This window comes from Myotis lucifugus, unplaced genomic scaffold, assembly GCF_000147115.1.
Source record: "Myotis lucifugus unplaced genomic scaffold, Myoluc2.0 scaffold_129, whole genome shotgun sequence".
NCBI lineage: Eukaryota > Metazoa > Chordata > Mammalia > Chiroptera > Vespertilionidae > Myotis > Myotis lucifugus.
The window spans coordinates 2,873,826-2,883,687 of record NW_005871177.1 but is presented as its reverse complement, the minus strand read 5'-3'; positions in this window follow the sequence as shown (position 1 = coordinate 2,883,687).

Below are 9,862 nucleotides of genomic sequence, written 5' to 3'. Positions count from 1 at the left end.
AGCAAATAACCAGAAAGTATAGAGTGATTGGCTTTACCTACAAGAGTGTCAACAGAAAGGAAAAGCGCTTATACTGAATTAGAGGCCTAATGCATAAAAATTCGTGCACTTGGGGGGGTCCCTCAGCCCGGCCTGCACCCTCTGGCAACCCGGGAGCCCTCGGGGGATGTCCAACTAACAGCTTAGGCCTGCTCCCCAGGGGAGAAGACCTAAGCTGGCAGTCAGACATCCCTCTGCCAGCTTGGGAGCCCTCGGGGGATGTCCACCTGCCAGCTTAGGCCCACTCTCCAGGGAATCAGGTCTAAGCTGGAAGTCAGACATCCCTCTGGCAGCCTGGGAGCCCTCGGGGGATGTTCGACTAATGCACAGGGAGCGGTCCTAAGCCATTAGTTGGACACCTTTAGCACTGCCGCAGAGACAGGAGAAGCTTCCTCCACTGCTGCTGCACTGGCCAGCCATGAGCCGGCTTCTGGCTGAGCAGCACTCCCCCTGTGGAAGCACACTGACCACCAGGGAGCAGTTCCTGCATTAAGCATCTGCCCCCTGGTGGTCACTGCGCATCATAGCGACCAGTCATTCCTGGTCATTCTGCCTTTAGGGTCAATTTGCATATTACCCTTTTATTATATAGGATAAGAAGCAAGGATAAGATGGAGTTTTATTTCTCCCCTCCCCAAAAAAGGGTCAGAGTGGGTACTCTGGGAAGCTGGGAGATAACATTTGAGGCTGAATGTTGCATTCAAAAGATCATTTTGCCCCAGAGGCCTTCCTCCTCTCCCCATTTGTTGACAGATGCCTGAGATTTCTATCAGGTGTATACACTTTTCCCTCTCTCCATGCTGGCCCGGGGATTACCAAGCTCCATGCCCATCCACAAAACTTTGTTAGAAATGGCTACTTGACACAGGAAAATAATGTTTCATTCAGGGGTAGGATGAAGTTCAGGATGAGTTAATGGTCAGTAATGTCTGATATACACATTACTTGATAATAAAAAAGACATCCTTGTTTTTTTCTTTTTGCCACGCCTGTGTCAAAATGGCTGCCTCAAAACCACCACAATAAAATTTCCTACCTTGTGCATGATTCTTTCTATCCCCACCTGGATCAGTTGAAGTCTCCAGGTAATATTTGCTCATCTAATTAGCTGTCCTCCCTTTCCTGCAGCTGAAAACTGCACCAAATGTACATCAGTCATGTCCCTCCCAGAGTGAAGGCCCTGCTCGCTTCCTGCTGACTTTCCACTTTGAGGATAATTGCCCCAGCCAAGAATAGACATCTGCTGCAGCGTGTCCCTGAAAGTCCCCAGGGTCACAGTTTGGAGTTTTGCCTGCCAGCTCCCAGCACCCACGTGTCTCCCAGCTAACTGCTGGCAACACTAGCATCACCCTGTGCCAGGAGCAGGACCCAGGCCAGTGCCTAGCATTGTGCCACCTCTCTCCTCTCAGGCTGCACCTGCCATCTGCTATGATTCCCCACAGTGGGGAAGGGTGCTCTGCTCCAAGCTATTCCTCCCTAACAAGCTCCACTTAGAAACTGAAGCCTTGCATTCCACAATTAGATAAAAGGCAAAAGGCAATGGTTCTGGGAGAAGTTAAACAACAAAGGTTCCACCTGGAAGCTTGAATGGCCCTTTGTGAGATCATCTATACTAATAAAAGGGTAACATGCTAATTAGACCAGACATCTTCCGGATGTCCTTCCAGACAAAGCCACGGTGGCGGGGGCCGAGGCAGAGGTGATTAGGGGTGATCAGGTCAGCAGGGGAGGGCAGTTAGGGGCCATCAGGCCAGCAAGGGAGGGTAGTTAGGGGCCATCAGGTTGGCAGTGGAGGTCAGTTAGAGGACATCAGGCAGGCAAGCAGGTGAATGATTAGGAGCCAACGGTCCCAGATTGCGAGAGGGATGTCCGACCACGGGTTTAGGTCCGATCCCGCAGATTGGGCCTAATCCGGCAGTCAGACATCCCCCAAGGGGTCCAGAATTGGAGAGGGTGCAGGCTGGGCTGAAGGACACTCCCCCCCATGCACGAATTTCATGCACCGGGCCTCTAGTCTATACTAATAAAAGGGTAATATGTTAATGAGACTGGGTCGACCGACATCTTCCAGACATCCGACTTCCTCCCAGACAGTTAGGGAGCAATCAGGCGGCAGGGGGGCAGTTAGGGGCAATCAGGCAGGCAGGCAGGTGAGCAGTTAGGAGCCAGTGGTCCTGGATTGTGAGAGGAATGTCTGACTGCCGGTTTAGATGGGGCCTAAACTGGCAGTCAGACATCCCCCAAGGGGTCCTAGGTTGGAGAGGGTGCAGGCCGGGCTGAGGGACACCCCCCCACCCGTGCACAAATTTCATGCACCGGGCCTCTAGTCTATATATTTAAAACCCTAGTATTCAAATAGACCAAACGGCAGAACAACCAGTCACTATGTAGTGCGCTAACCACCAGGGGATGTGTGTGGAACATGGCAGGTGTCGGCAGCAGGTGGCAGAGTGCAGAACATGGCGGGCATCGGCCCGGCGGGATGGTGGAGCTGGTGAGTGGGGGCGCCAGATCAAAGCAGGGTGCCAGTCACTGTCATCAGGGTGAGCCTCTGGTGGTTACTGAAAATTATTTGCTCCCATGTGCCACAGTCTTGCCAGGCACTCACCTCTGTCGGCGCCAGCCCTGCTCACACCTGCTGCCAGTGCCGGAACCATCACTCGCACCCACTGCCGGTGCCCAGCGCCAGCCCCGATCACTCGGCGCCATCAGCTGATGCGAGCGACAGCTGCCAGACTCAATCGCCCCTCAGGGCTTCTCCACCTCCCCCTGCTCCTGAGAGGCGATCAGGGCCGGCAGCCTCCTCTCGCACCTGCTGCTGGCGATGGCCCCACTTGCACCCACAGCTGGCGCCAGAGCTACTGTGCACACCTCCTGCCAGTGCCTGGGGTAAAAGGGGTCTGTGTGGCCTTGTGAGGTGGGAGGTTATGTTGCTATTTCACAATATATCATCTTCCCACACAGAAATGCACACATTTCATGAACATTTTTAAAGGAAGCATGATAGGGGCATTTATCTGCTGAATCCATAGAGTTGGATATCACCAGGAATTTATTTGGAACAAATAAAAGTGTCATGTATGATGTAAGGTAGGAAGCACATGTTTCTGCAAGTACAGTTTACTGCCACCTGCTCTCTGATAACTGGGTTTTAGTCCCTGACATTCAGACCCGGTAGACACAAGGGAATTCAACCGAATAAAATCCAGCAAAGCTCCAATGGTCCCTTTTCACACACATACATACTGATGCTTGCTTAAGCAAGCAGAATTGCAAAGTGCTCTTGGCATGAACTTGGATAAGTTACTTCACATCTCCAACCCCCAGGAAAGGGCCTGGCACAAAAATAAACCTCTTCTCATCAGAATTAGTGACTGACTGAAGTAGTGGATGTGACACTTTGTAAGCAATTTAGATCCACTGACACAAAGGGATTAACTGTGGTCACCAGCCTCCTGAAACATGTCTGAGAGAGAATGTGGCTAAGTTGGAACACTTCAAACAGGTTATTCATAAAAGCAAAAAATTGGTCTTTGGAGATGACTGAACCTTGTGTCATGTCTGTCTTGCCCAACACATCCCTAGGTCTAGAGGGGCCACTGCCCTAGGACTTTGGGAGGGCCACTGGGCAGAAAAGAGGGCTCTGCAGCAAAACATGGGAGACCCCAAAGATATGATGTGCTTTTTCCAAAGATGCACCCAGAGCCATCTTAGGCCTTCCTGCTACTCCCATCCTCCCTCCCACCCCCAGCATCTTCTCTCCACCAACCTAATTAATATTTCTGCCATTTCACGCTTCACTCTGGGACCAAAGTTGCCATAGTCACAAACAGCTGCCTCCTGTGTGATAATATTATGACCACTCACAAACTGACCTGGACCTCCAAACCCATTTTTGTACTCTTCGTTCTAAGTTTCTGTGTGTGTGTGCATGCACGCACGCATATGCAGGAATTTGAGAAATAAAATAACTTTGGCCTTGAGAGAAAGGTTGACTTTTCTTAGCACCAATTGCCTTTTTTTTTTATCACTGACATAACCAGGGAGTATCCTAGGCCTGATTCTGTCGTGCTCAAAAGGAGGCTTAAAAAAGAAAGGGCCTTCATCCTGCCCTGGGCTTGAGACCTGACTCAAGGTCCCCTGGGGAGTAAAGTTCAACAGCAGCACATTTAAAAAACCTGTCATCACTCAGGGCCTCTGTGGCTTTGACCTTTTTGAGTCGAGAGTCACTAAGTGATGTTTTCCCTCAGACCCTCCTTTGCACACGTTCTTCCCTAACGAAGAAGAAAATAATGAGGAAGAAGACAGACCACCTGGAGGCCTCTTCTAAGAAGGGTGAGAAATATTCCTTTTCATTCTATTGTCTCTGGAGACACAGATAGCCAAAAATGGGCATAACTCACCAAGAATTTGTCCATTTTTAAACACATCTTCCCTCACTACCAGGAAGGAAACTATCTTTAGCTCTACTACAATGACCTGGATAATCAGTGAATGAAGTTCTCAAGTTCCTTGTGTGTGTGTGCCCAGCATTATTCTAGGAATTATAGGAATAGCATCTGCCTTAAAAGAGCTTAAACTCCAGACCGTCCAAAGCAGGTATCCACATGGGTAAATTTACCTCGTTAGTGAGGGGGCCTCCACCACACCAACTCCACCCTCTCAGCCACTTTGAGGCCCATCAGACTGTACTCTGTGATTATTGGGGCAGCAAAGATCTTGGTCAAAGAATGACCTCAGGTCTGAGAAGGTGAGTACTTGACCTTGAGAATAGAGTAGCATGGAAGTAGATCTTAGGGACCAGCAAACTCATTCTCCATTTGCCATATTTATTTCCACTCCACTTCCTCTAAGACATAAATTCCTCTAATTTTCCTTTCTTCCACCCCTCAGCTCTTCTTCATCTCTCACAAAGGATGCTGGGCCTCCTGTTCAGGTTTGGGGGGCAGAAATGGGGCAAAGAAAGAAGGAAAACTTTCTCCAGGTCCTGCTTTGTTTCTAACCAACACTCTTGATTTCAAAGAACTACACAGGTTGAGGCAGGAACAGGAGGGACAAATGTGAGTAGTCAAGAGACTGTGAAGCATCTGACCAAACCTCCCCCTGCCTTCCGGCTCGGAACTATAGGAAAAGTCAAGGTCAAAAAGCAAAATCAGGTGGGAATGATGAGCAGAAAAATCACAAGGCAAAAAGCAGATGCAGTGAACTCTCCTGAAGCAAATGTTAAATACACTCATTATAGCAATAAATAATAATGCAGGATGGAGTGTACATGGTGTAAACACCTTTAATACAATTCTAATTTTCTCTTTGCTTCGAGAGCCACAGATTGTTATGGCAACAAAACAGAAAAACAGATCACAGTATTAATTTGATATCTGGGCTTCATTTGTTCCACATTTGCAATACAGCGCATGCATAGTAAACAACCCAGGCTGAGCCAAAGAGGAGAAAACACTGCAGCCACAGAAGGGCACCATGGAGCACCCTCTCAGCCTTGAGTTTTGTTAAATAAAAAATAAATAATAATTTTCTATAAAGCGCAGCAGTTGGGTCGCCCACACAGTTTGCTATGTGATTGATAACACTTGAGAAGCAGATAATTCCATTTCTGCCAGCCCGATGAGGCACGGGAGGATGAAGGCAGCAGGGCGTGTGTGAAAGCTCTCCACTGCAGCTCCCGAGCTGAGGAAACTCACCAGGCCGGCTCTCAGCTCTCCACGTGCCTGGGCCCCGTTGCACCGCTACCTACCTTTTTACTTTGCTATCAGAGTGATAGTTTCAAAACAAAAATATGATTATTTTATGTGGAGAAAAAAGAACTCTCATGGGAGAATAAACTGGTAGAATCTTCCTTGGATAGAAACTTGGCAATATCTGGTAAAGTTGAATATTCTTGTAACCTATGACCCAGTAACAATTCCCTTCTTGAGGAAAGAACTTTTGGGTATAAACGCTTTTGCCCATGTCTCCAAGGATACATGTGCAAGACAGCTAATTCCAACATTGTTTATAACAAAAAAAAATTCAGAACAATCTAAAGGCCCATCAACAGGAGACTAGATGAATTATGAATATATAGTCATAAAATGGGTTACTCTTTGGTTATTTAAAATAAATTAACTAGAACCACATCTTCAACATATACAAATTTCAAAAACATTGCTGAGCAGAATATGAAGCTCAGAATGATATCTATATAGTATACCATTTGCATAAAGCTTAAAAGCTGGGAAAAAAACCCAGTATCACATTATGTATATAAATCCTCAAATATGTAGTAATGTATAAAAACTCAGAGGAAAGAAAATATGGCAACAATGAGAGATCACACTGGTTTAGATTTGATGGTTAGAGAAGGCTCTCTGAGGAAATGATGCTTGAGTGACAGGAAAGGGCTGGGTGCTGAGACAGGGCAGGAGCAGAGGGATCTGCACAGCCTGGAATCGAGTCCTGCTCTGTCTGCTATTTAATCACTCTGTGACCCTGGGCAAGTTCTATAACCTCTCTGTGCCTCAGCTTCCTCATATATAAAACAGCATGATCACAGTATTTACCCCATAGGGTTGTGGTGAGAATTAAATATGTTGACGTGTATAAAAAAATTAGAACAGTGGCACAGGGCAGCGGATATATGAGTGATCACTATTATTTAGATGCCAGATGGAGGAAACAGTAAACTCAAAGGCAGGGTAAGGGGGAGAAAAGGTGGGCAGGAAAGCTTTGAGTATTTCTATACAAGCAGGAAACCCATGTGCCTAGAGCAAAGTGAGTGAGGCATGGCGGAGAGTGGATGACACTGCGGTTGGAGAATGAGGCAGGGGTCAAATCCCAGCAGGTCTTAGGGGTTATGGCAAGGAGCGTGGATATTGTTCCATATGCTACTAGGGAGATGTAAGCTATGGGACAATGTGATCCAATGTGCATACTTGAAAAAGATGACTCAGTCAGCAATAAATTTAAAAAGCAAACTATTAACACAATCATTAGATGAAACTCTAGGAGTTTACGCAGAGTGAAAAAAAAAAAGCCAATCCCAAAATGTTACGTACTATATGATTGCATTTACACAACACTGTTGAATGACATTATAGGAATGAAGAACAGATTAGTGTTTGCCAGTGTCAGGAAGGGGTAGGGGAGGAAAAGAGGTGGGTATGGTTATAAGAGGGCAACACAGGAAGAGATACTTGTACACCCATGTTCATAGAAGCATTACTCACAATAGCCAAAAGGTGGAAGCAACCCAAAGGCCCACTGACAGGTGAATGAATAAACAAAACATGCTCTATGCATACAATAGAATATTCAGCCTAGAAACGGAAGGAAATTCTGGCACATGCCGCAAGATGGACAAACCTTGATGACATTATGCTAAGTGAAATAAGCCAGTCACAAAAGGACAAATACTATATGATTCCACTTATATGAGGAACCTAAAGTAGTCTACTTCATGGACACAGAAAGTAGAATGGTGGTTACCAGGGGAGTGGGAAGTGAGGAGTTATTGTTTTATAAGTACAGTTTCAGTTTTGCAATATGAAAAGAATTCTGTGGATGAATGGTGATGATGGTAGCACAACAATGGGAATGCACCAAGTGTCACTGAACTGTATACTTAAAAATGGTTAAGATGGTAGATTTTATGTTATGTATATTTTACTGCAATTTTAAAACAAATAAATAAATAAAGCAAAGCAGGGATCCTTGTGGTACTTGAGCTGTTCCATATCTTACCTTTATCAATATTGGTATTCTGGGTGTGACCTTATACTACTGTTTCGTAAGATGTTGCGAACTGGGAAACTGGGTAGAGGGTATATATCTCTGTATCATTTCTTACAACTGTGTGTGGATCTATAATTATCTTGAAATAAAAAGTGTAATTTTTTTAAGAATCACTCTAACTGCTGGTGGAGTACAGGTTGGAAGAAGCAGTGTGGGGACAGGGAGCCCAGTTGGGAAGCTGTTGTCGTTGTCCAGCTGAACACACTGAGCCTGAACCACCACAGAATGGGCAGAGAGGAGTGCGGATGCACAACATACTTTAGGAAAACAGGCAGACAGAGCTGGAGGAAGAGAGATCATGAGGGAGAGAGAAGGGACCTGAGGAATCATCCAAGCTTTCTTTGTAGGATGACAGATTATCCAGATCAGCCCAATCTACACTAATAAAAGAGAAACATGGTAATTGGCGTACGACCGCTACCCTTCCCATTGGCTAATCAGCGTATCCTTATGCAAATTAACTGTCAGCCAAGATGGCGGCCAGCAGCCATGCACTGAAGCGAACAGGGAGGCTTGCTTCCTCCAGGAACTGCAGACTCCAACGTTCCCCGCCTCACTTGCCGGCCTCTCAACTGCAACTCTAAGCAACTATTACTATGTTGCAAATAAGAAGCTAAACAAAACAGGCTTTCAGTCAGCCCCAGACCGCAACATTGTATCCATGTTTTCAGCAGCGAGGCCTCAGAGCTAAAGCTGGCCCAAAATAAAAAAAATTAAAAAAAAAGAAAACAAGGAGCGGTTGGGAGCTTTTAGTCAACTGCCAGCGGGAAAACAGCCCTCTGCCCCTCAGCCAGCCTGGCCAGGCACCCCAGTGGGAACCCCCACCCTGATCCAGGACACCCTTCAGGGCAAACCAGCCGGCCCCTACCCGTGCACCAGGCCTCTATCCTATATAGTAAAAGGGTAATATGCCTCCCAGCACCGGGATCAGCAGAGCAGCGAGGCTCCCGGCACTGGGATCAGCGTGACAGGGGGCAGAGCCCAAATCCCCTGATCAGCCCTGCTCTGTGCCTGATGGGGGGGAGCTCCCCAATCCCCCGATTGCCCTGCGGCTCTGTGTGTGACAGGGTGCAGCGCACCAACCCCCTGATCGGCCCTGCTCTGTGTGTGACAGGGTGCGGTGCCTCAACCCCCCGCCCCCACGGGCCCTGCTCTGTGTATGACAGGGTAGAGTCATAACCTCTCTATCAGCCCTGCCCTGAGTGTGACAGTGGCGGTGCCCCAACCCCCTGATCGGCCCTGCTCTGTGGGTGATAGAGGGTGGCGCCCCAACCCCCCTCCACGGGCCTTGCTCTGTGTGTGACAGGGTAGAGCCATAACCTCCCCATTGGCCCTGCCCTGAGTGTGACAGGGTGCAGCGCCCCAACCCCTTGATCCGCCCTGCTCTGTGTGTGACAGGGGGCGGTGCCCCAGCTCCCCTATCAGCCCTACTCTGTGAGTGACAGGGGGGAGCTCCTCAACCCCCTGATGGGCCCTGCTCTGTGAGTGACAGGGGGCAGTGCCCCAACCCCCCTGATGGACCCTGCTCTGTTAGTGACAGGGGGGAGCTCCTCAACCCCCTGAGGGGCCCTGCTCTGTGCGTGACAGGGGAGAGCTCCCCAACCCCCTGATCGATCCTGCTCTGTGTGTGACAGAGTACGGAGCCCCAACCCCCTGATTGGCCCTGCTCTGTGAGTGACAGGGGGCAGCGCCCCAACCCCCTGATCGGCCCTGCTCTGTGCGTGACAAGGGGTGGCGCCGCAACCTCCCCATCGACCCTGCCTTGAGTGTAACAGGCGGCGGTGCCCCAACCCCCCAATCAGTCTACCCTGAGTGTGACTGAGGGTGGCATTGCAACCTCCCGATCCGCCCTGCTCTGTCCATGACAGGGCGGCGCCCCAACTCCCCAACTGGCCCTGCTCTGAGCCTGACCAGGGGCTGCACTTAGGGATTGGGCCTGCCCTCTGCCACCCGGGAGCAGGCCTAAGCCAGCAGTCGTTATCTCCCGAGGGTCCCAGACTGTGAGAGGCACAGCTGGCTGGGGGACCCCCCCCCC